This window comes from Pygoscelis adeliae, unplaced genomic scaffold, assembly GCF_000699105.1.
Source record: "Pygoscelis adeliae isolate BGI_AS28 unplaced genomic scaffold, ASM69910v1 Scaffold37, whole genome shotgun sequence".
NCBI lineage: Eukaryota > Metazoa > Chordata > Aves > Sphenisciformes > Spheniscidae > Pygoscelis > Pygoscelis adeliae.
The window spans coordinates 5264886-5276815 of NW_008825308.1; the positions used below are offsets into that span (position 1 = coordinate 5264886).

Sequence of the window (11930 nt, forward strand, 5' to 3'; positions counted from 1 at the left end):
AAAAAGAAAGAGCTATGCTGCCTCACTTTTGTATACAGATAATGGTGGTATTTAACCATGTGGTCAGATGAATGTCCCTCCTAAACTGTCAGTGTCAAGGTAAATTGATTCACTGCTCATGGTGTGCACTGTCAGCATCTATTGTTATCTTTTCTTTTCTTACTTGTCATTCAGATTAATAACATTAGTGGTGCTATACACTTGCAGTTTTCTTCCCCATGTCAGTCACTTAGGAAGTTGCTCTGCACAGGTAATTTCCCTTCTGTGGATTTCTACTACTTTGATTAGTTTAAACTGGCAGCAAGTGCACATTGTAACTCCTTCTGACTACTCACATGAGTTAAATGTTTCTAAAAGTTTGATGGTGTTGTCACTGAATATATGTCCGTGATCAATGAAGAATTTTCATTGCTTTCATTTTTACTGCCTTTTGTTTGGTTGCTTTTTTTCCTCAGACCTGGAAGAATGCAGTTGGTGGCTATTAGGAGACACAAAAAAAGAAAGGACACTTTTGTATGTACAACACTGAATGAATCTTTCTTTTACTTTAACAATGACGTGTTATTAACCAGACATAATTTAGAGAAAATAAAGCCTACAATTACAGAAAATAAAGCCTACATATTATAAATTATGAAATCCTACTAGAAGTAGAGCTGGAAAAGATGACAACTGGTTTTGATGCAATGGGAATCAGGTTGGAGACACTGTTAGTAAACTAGTCCTCCAGTTGTTAATATTTTAATTCATTATGCTGAAAACAATCCAAAACTTGCTAACAAAATGTCATGATGATGCAAATTTTTGAGACATTGCCAAAACAGAAGAGGACTAGAATTCTATCCAGGATGAACTATAAATCCCTGTATGAATAGTGGTCTAAAGCAAATGGGAAAAATATAACTGTACAAGTGCAAGATCATTCATTTAGGGACTAAAAAACAGAATTTCTGCTATCAGCTAGGAGCTCAGCAGCTGCAAATATCACTGAAGCAAAAACCTGCATGTGTGAGATTATTCACAAAAGGGAAGACTAATGTGACCCTAGATAACAAGTTGTTTTCATTTGAGACAGAAAAATATTAGAGCCTTAGTACAAAGGACTGTTTGGTATGTATCTGTGATACTCTGTGAAGTACTGTGTTTCATTTTAGTAGTACATATCTAAAGAAGATAATAACTAGAAAATAGCATGCAATGATGCAGAGGAAATTATTGGTATTTTACTAAAAATAATAGCTATGTTAACATGTTTTGGGTTTGTTTATGTGAAACTAGTGAAACTAGTCAGCTAAATGTCTGTCTTGCCAGTCAGATAGGGGTGCAGGCAGAATTCAATGCATCATGCAGATCAATACCTGGCTTCGTGGCTAGTGTCATCACCAAGGCTTTGGTTTCTACAATCATGGGACATTCTTTGACAAATACAGCCTACTGGGGAGAGATAGGATCCACCTATCTAGAAAAGGCAGGAGAATCTTCACTAGCAGATTGGCTGACTTAGTAAATTGTGCTTTAAACTAATGGGGGATTGTGTTCAAAGCTGTGACACCTATATATTCAAAAGCAACTGGGTGGGTGAGCACACCTACCAGAGTAGTGAGGAATGCTCCCCAACCCTTTCCAAAGGCAAGAAACCTAAGTCCAGCCACCTCTAGTGCATGTATACCAACACAGGTAGTCTGGGCAACAAACTAAAGGAACTGGAACTCCATGCCCAGTCTGAGAGTTATGATGTGATAGGAATCACAGAAACCTGGTGGGAAAACTCACATGACTAGAAAACCACAATGGATGGCTACAAACTGTTTCAGAAAGATAAGAAAGGAAGAAGAGGAGGTGGAGTTGCACTTTATGTAAAAGAGAAATTTGAGTGTATAGAGGTGAGCTATGAAGACTACAAAAGTCCTATTGAATGCCTTTGGATCAAGATTAGAGGGATCATCACCAAGGGGGAATCTTATGTTAGGTATCTCTTACTAACCTTCCAGTCAGGATGATGAGGCCAATGAAACCTTACTTCATCTGCTCAAGGAAGTCTTGGACCAACAGAACCTGGTCCTCATGAGTGAGTTTAATTACCTGGACATTTGTTGGGAAAACAATACAGCGGTGCACAACCCGTCCATCAGGTTCGTGCAATCCATTGAGGACTGCTTCCTGCTACAGGTGCTGGACATGCCAACTAGGAACAGCACATTGCTAGATTTACTGGTCACAAACTGAGATGACGTACTTGACAACATAACTACTAATGGTAGCCTTGGATATAGCAATCACAGCATTGTGGAGTTTAAGATCCTGCTGAGCTCACTGAAGATCAGTAATAGGACAAAGACCCTGTATTTTGGAAGAGCCAACTACAATATGCTCAGAGCCTAGCCGTGAGAGATTCCCTGAGAAGCATCCAAGTAGGGCAAAGGAACTTGCTGGAGTGCTGGGATTTATTCAAGGACAGCCTTCTGGAAGTACAAGAACTGTCCATTCCCCACAAAGGGAAAGAAAGCAAGCAGAACAAAAGACTACCCTGGCTTAACAATGAGCTTTTGGATGTGCTTAAAAGCAAAAAAGAAGCTTACTAGCTATGGAGAGATGGCCAAATAGGCATCAAGGACTACAAGAACCTTGCTAGACCATGTAGAGACACCATCAGGAAGGCTAAGGCTCAGCTAGGATTGGAATTGGCCAAGAGAGATGTCAAGAAGAAGAAAGTTCTTCAGATACTTTAGCAATAAGCAGAAGCATAGGGAAGATGTAGGCCTACTGCTAAACAGAGCAGGGAAACTAGTTACTAATGCTGATGAAGCCGAGGTTCTCAATACCTTCTTTGCCTCTGTCTTTATCATCAAATGATCAAGTAGCTACAACAACACATGTGTTGACCCACCAATAGTGGAGGAAGTGCTGGTCTGCGGCCTCTTGCAAGGACTCAACCGACATAAGTCTATGGGCTTGGATTGAATCCACCCCAAGGTCTTAAGAGAAATGGCTGACATTGTTACAAGGCCACTGTCTATAATCTTTGGAAAGTGGTGGCGATCAGGGGATATCCCAGATGACTGGAAGAGGGCAAATGTCACAACCAACCAACCAACTACAAGAAGGGCCCGAAAGAGGACCCAGGAAACTACAGGCCCATTAGTCTTACTCCAATCCCTGGGAAAGTAATGGAACAAGTCGTCCTAGAAACTATTACAAAACAAATGAAGCAGGTGGTTGGTAAAAGCCAGCATGGATTTATCAAAGGGGAAATCATGCCAGAGTAACCTGATCACCATCTACAACAAAATGACATTTTCTATTGAGATGAGGATGGATGTTGTTTACCTGGATTTCAACAAAACGTTCAACAACATTTCCCACAGCCTTCTCCTGGACAAACTGGCAAGATACAGATTGGATGGGTGGTCTGCAAGATGGGTAGGAAATTGGCTAACAGGTTGCACTCAGAGGGTGGTCATCAATGGTTTTTACTCGGACTGGCAACCTGTCACAAATGGGGTCCCCCAGAGATCGATACTGGGACCCACACTGTTCAACACCTTCATAAATGATCCGGATGATGGGATTGAAAGCACCCTCACCAACTTTGCTGACACCACTAAACTGGGTGATGAGGTGGATACATTTGAAGGGAGAGCCATCTTACAGAGAGACCTGGAAAGGCAGGAAGAGAGGGCTAGCAAGAACTGTATGAAGTTTAATAAAGTCAAGTCCCTGCACCTGGGATGGAGTAACCAAAGAGCCCAGTACAGACTAGGATCCTTGTGGCTGGGGAGCAGCCTTGCTGAAAAGAACCTAGAGGTCCTGCTGGACAGCAAGCTGAACATGAGTCAGCAATGTGCTGCTGCAGCAACAAAAGAAAATCAGATACTGGGCTGCTTCTGCAGGGGTATTACTAGCAGAGCTACAGATGTGAACATAACACTCAGTACCTGTCAGGCTGCACCTGGAGTACTGTGTCCAGTTCTGGTCCCCACGATTCAAGAGAGACACAGAGAGACTAGAGAGGGTCTAGAGGAAGGCCACAAAGATGGTCAAGGGGCTGGAGAACCTCCCCTATAAGGATAGACCGAACGTCTTTTCTTCTTGGAGAAGAGAAGGCTTGGGGGGACCTAATCAGTGTGTTCTAGTATGTAAAGGGCAGATACAAAGAGGACTGAGGCTTTTCCTTCACAAGGAGCACATGGAAAAGACAAAGGGCAACAAGTACAAGTTGCATCGGGAGAGGTTTCATCTCAATCTAAGAAAGAAATTTTTTGCAGTGAGAACAAGCAATCACTGGAACAACCTCCCCAGCGATGTGGTAAAGTCCTCATCGCTGGAGGTTTTCAAGATGCAATAGGACAGGGTGCTAGATAATCTCATCTATGCTCCCTTTCCCATGAAAAGTTGGACCAGATTATCTTTTGAGGTCCCTTCCAACCTGGGCTGTTCCATGTTTCTTTTTCTTATCTTCTGTAAGGTAGGTCCATAGTAAGACAGATGAGAACTAACTTCTGAGAGATTTAGAATTGCTTAGGATTTAGGGAATAAATTGATCTAATTGATATCCCTGGAAGACTCCAGAAGAGACTGCATAAAAGCAACTACTTTTCAACTGAAAATAGATCAGTAAACAAATCTGAGACTTTGGACATGCAGATTTGTTGTGTGGTATTAATTTATCAGAAATGTGTACAATATGGATACATGCATCTGAATCAATTGCTCTAGGATGCCTTTGTAGTGAATGGAAAACACGAAAAAAAATATTACAAGGGCAGAATTCATCTGCATATTTTAGATCTCTATTTTAATATGAGATTCTAAAAGTGCTTATTTCTCTTCCATGATGATGAAGATCATTTGAAGCGGCAAGCCTACAAGAAGCCTACACTGTCGAAAACTAATTTTGGCCAGGTCAATCATCATTGAGTCTTTGATTGGTTGTGTCAAATATACATCTTTCTCAAGAGGACTAAATGTAGTGAGAGGAAGAGTGGCCTTTCAGATTTCATCTTAGCATAAACAGAGTAATTATTGTAGGTTTTTTTCCTGACCTCTGTCCTTTTTTAAAGATTTATCATTGTGCTGTTCAATTTGGAATGCTGTATATAAATATTTCAATTGCCACTTGCCATGCCTTGGGTTTTGTTAAGTGTGGTTTCCAAGTAAGTGTTTAATTTCATGACATATCCATCCCAAAAGGGTGTTGTCCTTCCACTGTCCCACTAGGCCATCCCAGGTAAGTGCTAAGCTGCCAACACAAGGCTCTAGAGTGTCTGAAAGCTAGCACAGTATTTCTGCGGAATCTGCATATCCTAATTTTAGAGATAGTAATGCAGGCAGTAAGGAAAGAAAAAGTATTTTCCAGTGGCTAGTAGGAATCAGGAAAGATCTATTGGAAGTGACAGAAAAGTAGGGAAAAGTTGAGTCCTATATGTCCTGAGAGAGTTTTGAAAAAATACCCCTGCAGTCTGGGCAACCTGTTACATGCATGTAAGAATAGTTAAAATAAACTAAAAAGACTGGTGAGTATCTGTGGTGAGAATCAATCACAATAAAATAAAAGTAATAAATATTTAGTTACAATATCTGCCAAATTTTGCTGCCTACTACAAGCTGCAAATGTTTTGCAAGGTAGACAAAATCTTGTTTACGATAAAGTCAGTGACCAAACTGCCACACAAACAAGTGGAGAGTTATGACATTGATGGTCACTTCTCAGTTTGAAAGAAAAAAGAAACCCTGCAGAATCTTTAAGCTATAAATTTAGTATAGACTGAACGGGACTAAATTAAAATTCACTGAAAAAAAAATTTGGTTATATATTCACTGTAGTCTGTTATCACTGAAAATCATTATTACAAAACATTAACAAAGATGAAGATCTGGCCAACTAGCTTAAAATTAGAATGTAATTTGTAATATAATATCTTATTCTCTGCAGAGGAACAACCATAAAATGTTAATGCTTTTCAACAAGAATTGTGTATAGAAATACAAGATGATATATGAAACTATCAATATTTGATATTGACAGACTTTTTTTTTCTGCTTATTGAAGGATTATTTAAATTGAAATAGTATTGAATAGTAATAAATATGGTGAATAATTACTGTTAATATCCTCCTTTGTCAGTTTCTAGAAGTTTCATGTCTACCACAGACATAAATTCTTCCATATTTCAAAGCCATACTTTGATTTAAATTGAAGCAGTGAAAGAAAACGGCAAAAGTATGAACTCCCATATTCTTTAGCATTATATACTTGTGTGTTTGTATGTGTATACATACACATATTTATATATATGTATTTGCATACATTATATGCATACACATATATGTAAACATTTACTCACAGTTAGCCAAACAACTTCATTAGTATGCTGCCAATTCTAAAAGACTTTCCTGTCTTGTTATTTCAAGAAGTTGTCTATCAGAATCCTATAAATCTACATAGATTAATGCTTATAATTGAGTAATGTTTAATGGAGATTATTTCATGCAAAGAATGCTTATTTTTAAAGCTTATTTTACTCAGAAAGGAGGGTAATGGGCTGCCATTAACATAGTTGGATTCATGCTTAGATCTACTGTCAAGCACTGCTCTTCAGAGTAGGGCATTTATTGAAACAAGTAATGCAACATATCTGTCTAAAACATGTCTCACCTGGAAAAAGAATTATATCATTAAACCTTACAACATCGGTCACTGTTTTTTCACAACTATGTTGAAAAGAATTGAAACAAATCACTGTTCAAGGCAATATTTCACATAAACATTTCATATTCAGCTAGTTCTATTTTCGGGGGGGGGGTGCATCCACGCTCGAATGTATGTGGAAAAAATGTGCAAAATTAGACTGAGGTTAACACTGCACCGTTAATTTAAATAAGGCCTAGATATAAGAAGAGTATACATAGAAGTAAATTTACTTAATGCTATGTTCAGCATTATATTTGTTTCTGTGTTTAGTAAATTCACAGAAATTATAGAAAACTGAACAACTAGAAGGGCTGTCACAATAAAGTGTAAGCTGAATGATTTCAGTCAGTTACAACTAATCTATTACAGTTCTACAAATATTTCTGTGAAGTAAACAGCACTGTAAGTTAAACTAATTTACCTAGCTTTTTGCAATATATTTATAAGGAGCTATTAAATAGAATATGATGCAAGAAGCCATTCATTTCAAGTGCTTAAAAGATATAAAACCAAGGACTATGGAAGGATGTAAATGAATGTGATAGGATGTAAATGAAAAAAAAAAACAAAAAAACAAAAAAACAGGACATCCCCCCCCCCCAAATCCCTAAAACTATCAGTTAATTTTCATTGCAGTGAAATCCCAAAACCTAGGAGTGCTACAAGGTTCCCTAATTGGTCTGATTCTATGTCTTACATTTTTAAGAGATCTAGAGAACAGGTTGGACAGATAAATGTCATAATTTGAAGGTGACAAAATTACATAATTAGTGAAATCCAGGACCTAAGAGGTGCTAGAATAGTATTTTGAACAGATGACAAATAGGGTTTGATCAGTCATCCTCAGTCAAAGAAATAATCTGTTCTCGCTTCAATAGTTAAAACAGTTGTAAAGGACTTCAAAAGAGAAAAGTTAATTTTTTAAATTTATTTAGATCAACTTGAAGATTTGCAATCACTTTCAAAAATTATGATTTTATACTAATTGTAGTTGTACATGTTTGAACTAGCTGTGAATTTTCTTTTGGATTTTTTTTTTCCCTGAGAAAAATGTCCCTTTAAAAAAAAAAGGACTTATCTGGGGAGAAAATTAATTTTACTTCAAAAGTTCTGTTTTCAGAATTACAGCTCCTTAAAGGAGAACTTCTCCAGTTCAGGCTGAACTAGAACTATATTGAAATACATGGTTATAATAAAAGCTAATAGAGATGTATAATCAACTTATTATAGAATATATAAAAATCAACAGAGAAAACCAATATAAGATGTACTGTTTTGCTGGATTGTTATTATGGTCATCTCATTTTCAGTCTAACAGTTTTGAAAAGCAGTTGAAGTCAGAGACCTATAACTCAGTTATCTGTTATCTCTTAATGCAGTGATTGCCAAAACCAGTAAAAAACCACCCACAGAAACACTGCAGATTCCTTAATCGCTGCAAAAATAAACATTGAAGGGTATGGACCCTATGCTAAAACACTCAATATGAAAATAAAACAAGAATACATAGTCTGGTATTCTTACTTAACCAATTCACACTCACCAGACTGTAATAACATTTTTAAATTTTGTATTAGTATACTATAATATTATATCATAGTTTTATAATATCATATAGTTATATTATTATCTAATATATTTATAATGTAATACTATAACATTATTATTATCATAAAAAGCTCATAGGCTTGTTGCTTAACACTAAATTAAAAGAAACGCATGTTTAGAAGCTAGGCTTTTAAAAGCTATGAAGCTCCACTCCATAAAGTAAATCCTAATTCTTTATTATATACCTTAGCTCCACATGCAGAGTATAGGCAAAGTTAGGCACTTCAGAATGGCATCACACCAAATGCTAAGCAAAGATCTGGCTAAAGCAAACCAGCAGTAAAATGTTGAGGTTGGAGGAAAATATTTCACTCAGGCTCACTTACATGTGCAAGAAAAAATCTCAAACCTTCTGTGATGCAGTAATTTGTGTGGGACAGTTTCACCTCATCAATGTGTGTTCAGCTTAGCTGACCAACTTACTCAAGGGATTGGATGAGATTCAAAATCCTCATCAGGCTTAATTATCAGTTGGTAATTGAATTTCTCAGTGTTTCCAAATGAAATGTTACTGTACATATGTAGACATAAAAATTTAAGGCATTTTAAAGTCACACAATTCATTGTCTTGGAATTTAGATGATGATAATTTATTTAAATAAGAAATACATATTCATATATCAGGGAAAAATTAATAACAAAATTCATTAACTGCTTCATTCCTTTCTACTTTAATCAGAAGGAATGAAGCAGTCAGTTGATGCTATGTAGTGAGGATATAATTAGACACATTTAATACATAAAAAAGAAAGGCACAGCACTACATTTTATAAATTTAAGCTTAAGTAAAAAATCTTCCCAGGAATCCCAAACTTTGTGTAATTTCACTGAGATGAATTGGTACAGTAAAAAGTATTTTAAATGGCATTCTTGATGTTTTGATGATTGCATCCAACAACATTCTTTGAGCTATAGGAAAGAAGGTGATTCTTTCTATTAAAAATGAAATCAGTTTCATGCAACACTTACGGTATCAAAAAATGTGTTGACTTTTAATGATCAAATCACCAAAGGACTTGTGCTGTTGTTAAATCCCTTTTAAATGATTAAACCTGCATAAGTACTTGCTAATTAAAGATGTCTGGTCAGTTATTGAGATTAGTGAGAGCCAGTCTAGATCCAGATTACATGGAAGAAAATAGTGCTTAAATTTAACTCAGCTAGATAAGGAATGCTGAGTGCTAAGGATAGAAAACTTTCACTGACTTTACTCCAAGAGAATGCATTTAACATATCTAACATATCTGTACAGTAGTATAATTATGAACATTCACTAACAATAACTATTAGAAACAAGTGCCCAGAAGTTCTGTAATTATCATTTAGTTTTTTGTATGAGTGCTGAAGGTGCTAAATGAAGATAAAGTTTGGTCACTCTCACTTAGAATATTTTGTACCTGATTCTGAATTATCTTTTAGTCCTACAGAGATTTGTATTCATTATAATTGCAGAATGCATAAAGATTAAATTCTGAATCTCTTCCAATAACATGCGCATTTGATAGCATTATGAGTTTGAGATTTAATGGTCTTGGGAAGCTTAATTTGTATTAAACTTTTATTAACTAAGGATTTTCTTGGTGTAATTGAATAACTGAAAACACTCAAAGCTTACTTGAATTAACAGAGATTAAAATCATACAAGAAATTGAAAAATAAATCTTAGATCTTACAACAAAAGAGTATAACTTGAAATAAAGTTTATGAAAAGCAATGTTCACAGTTCGTATTTACTTGTCCAATAGTACATTTGTTCCATCTTCAGCTCAGTTTTTTCTGCAGAGATTTTAGTAGGAGATATCAGGCTTAACCCAGAGAGCTTTTATTCTTTGTTATCATTTTGTTTCCAGTCTCCATGAACCAGCACTTTTTAATATGGAATAGACTTCTAAATCGTCATATGAATTAATGTGCTAATAATATCTTAATACAACTAAGTTTTTCAACTATTTGGTTACCTGCTATGGTAAAAATATAAAATCAGATTCTCTCAAGGAGTTAGAGAAGATCTATTTCTAAGATTTTTTTTTTTCCCCAAAATAGAGCTAAACCAAAACATTAATAAAGTTGAAGACGAATAGTTTGTAAAAAAAGGTATTGGAATTTATACTGCAAAAGTCACCAGAAAATAGAGCAATTCTATACGATCAGAAACCATAGGTAAAGAGAAAATAGCAATGGATGTATTTAAGAAAATAGTGGGAGAATATATATCTATAAGAAATACATATTTATATACAATTGAAAATTTAATAAGAAAAAATTAAAAATAAAACAATGTTACATTTTTGTAACATTTGTGTAACACATATATATATGTAAAGGAATTAAAATGCATACACATACAGAATAAGAATATTATTGGTAGTAGAACAATTTGTAGAAATATGAAGAGTCATAGTGGATTCCAACTGTGTTCCAGGAAAAATATTCTAACCCTGGATTTAAGAAACTTTTTTAAGAAACTGGATGAGGTACTTCTTTGACCTGTCCTCCCCCATAGTCAGTGGAAAGAGAGAGTGGTGCCAGAAGACATGCCAGAAGCTTCCCTAAAAACAGACTCACCTTACAGTGGTGACTCTCTCTGTTTTAAGTAGGAGAAGTTGAGCTTGATTAGAATCCTATGAAAATCCTTCACTCGGGCTACTAAAACTGAATTTTATGTACTCCCTACCACTTGATCTATATTACTACTCTTCTTATATAAAAACCTGGTCATTCATGAATAGTATTAACCTCTGTCTCACAGTGCTTACTATCTATATGCACATGGTAGATAAGATAGGAAGGACATTAAGTAACTAACTTTATACTAAAACAGCACCTGAAATAGAGTTTACATGTCTCAGATAATGGACAAATTTTGCAGCTTGTGAAAAAGCTAAAATTATTTGCTATTTTCATTAGCTCTAATACAACATCCTTTTAAAACAGACTATGTCTTCAAAGTCATCTATTTGCTGATCAGTGCAATGTGTTACTTACAAATATCACAGGTGGAAGATAATTCCAGACTCTGGAAATAAATGTCATAAAATATTTATTTATTTTCAATTGTACACGCAGCTGTTAATGAACAAAGCAAAGCTATATACAATTTACAAATCAGAGACATTTCCAATTTTCTTCATTTTTGGTTTACCAGATCCGTAGCTTTTAATTTGCAGAACTTGGAACAAGGTGGATCCACACTAATATTTTGTAGCATGTGTGAGTAGAAGGTGTAAAAAATAGTTTACTGTTATCAGATTCCTTGAAAGTATGAAAAGAAAGAAATACTTACTTTAAAAAATGATACTTGATTTGTTCCACTCCTTATAGTAATTTCTGTTGGTTTGAGGCAACAGAACGGTGTAGTAGGCTGAGTGTCAAAAGATTTCCAGCAAGTTTTGAGGTTTGAAGTATGTTTTTACTCTGGACTGCAAAACAAAACCATTGAAACTTTTGCAAAATAGATTTGTACTGAAATAATTTATTCTAAATTGAAATGGGTAGGTTTCAGATTCTTCCATATTTCTACTTTACTTTATAATTCACTGATTAGAAAGTCCATGCTGAATCTCAGAAAACTTCATCCTGAAAATAACTTCAAAATCAACATGTGTGTGCTTGTTCCAGCTTCTCCAGAACA

At 35.5% G+C, this 11930-nt stretch overlaps 1 pseudogene; it reads left to right on the plus strand.

Annotated features, from left to right (window-relative positions):
• The first annotated feature begins 1790 nt into the window (after positions 1-1790).
• LOC103922148 overlaps positions 1791-11930 on the plus strand; it is a 35164-nt pseudogene continuing 25024 nt past the window's right edge.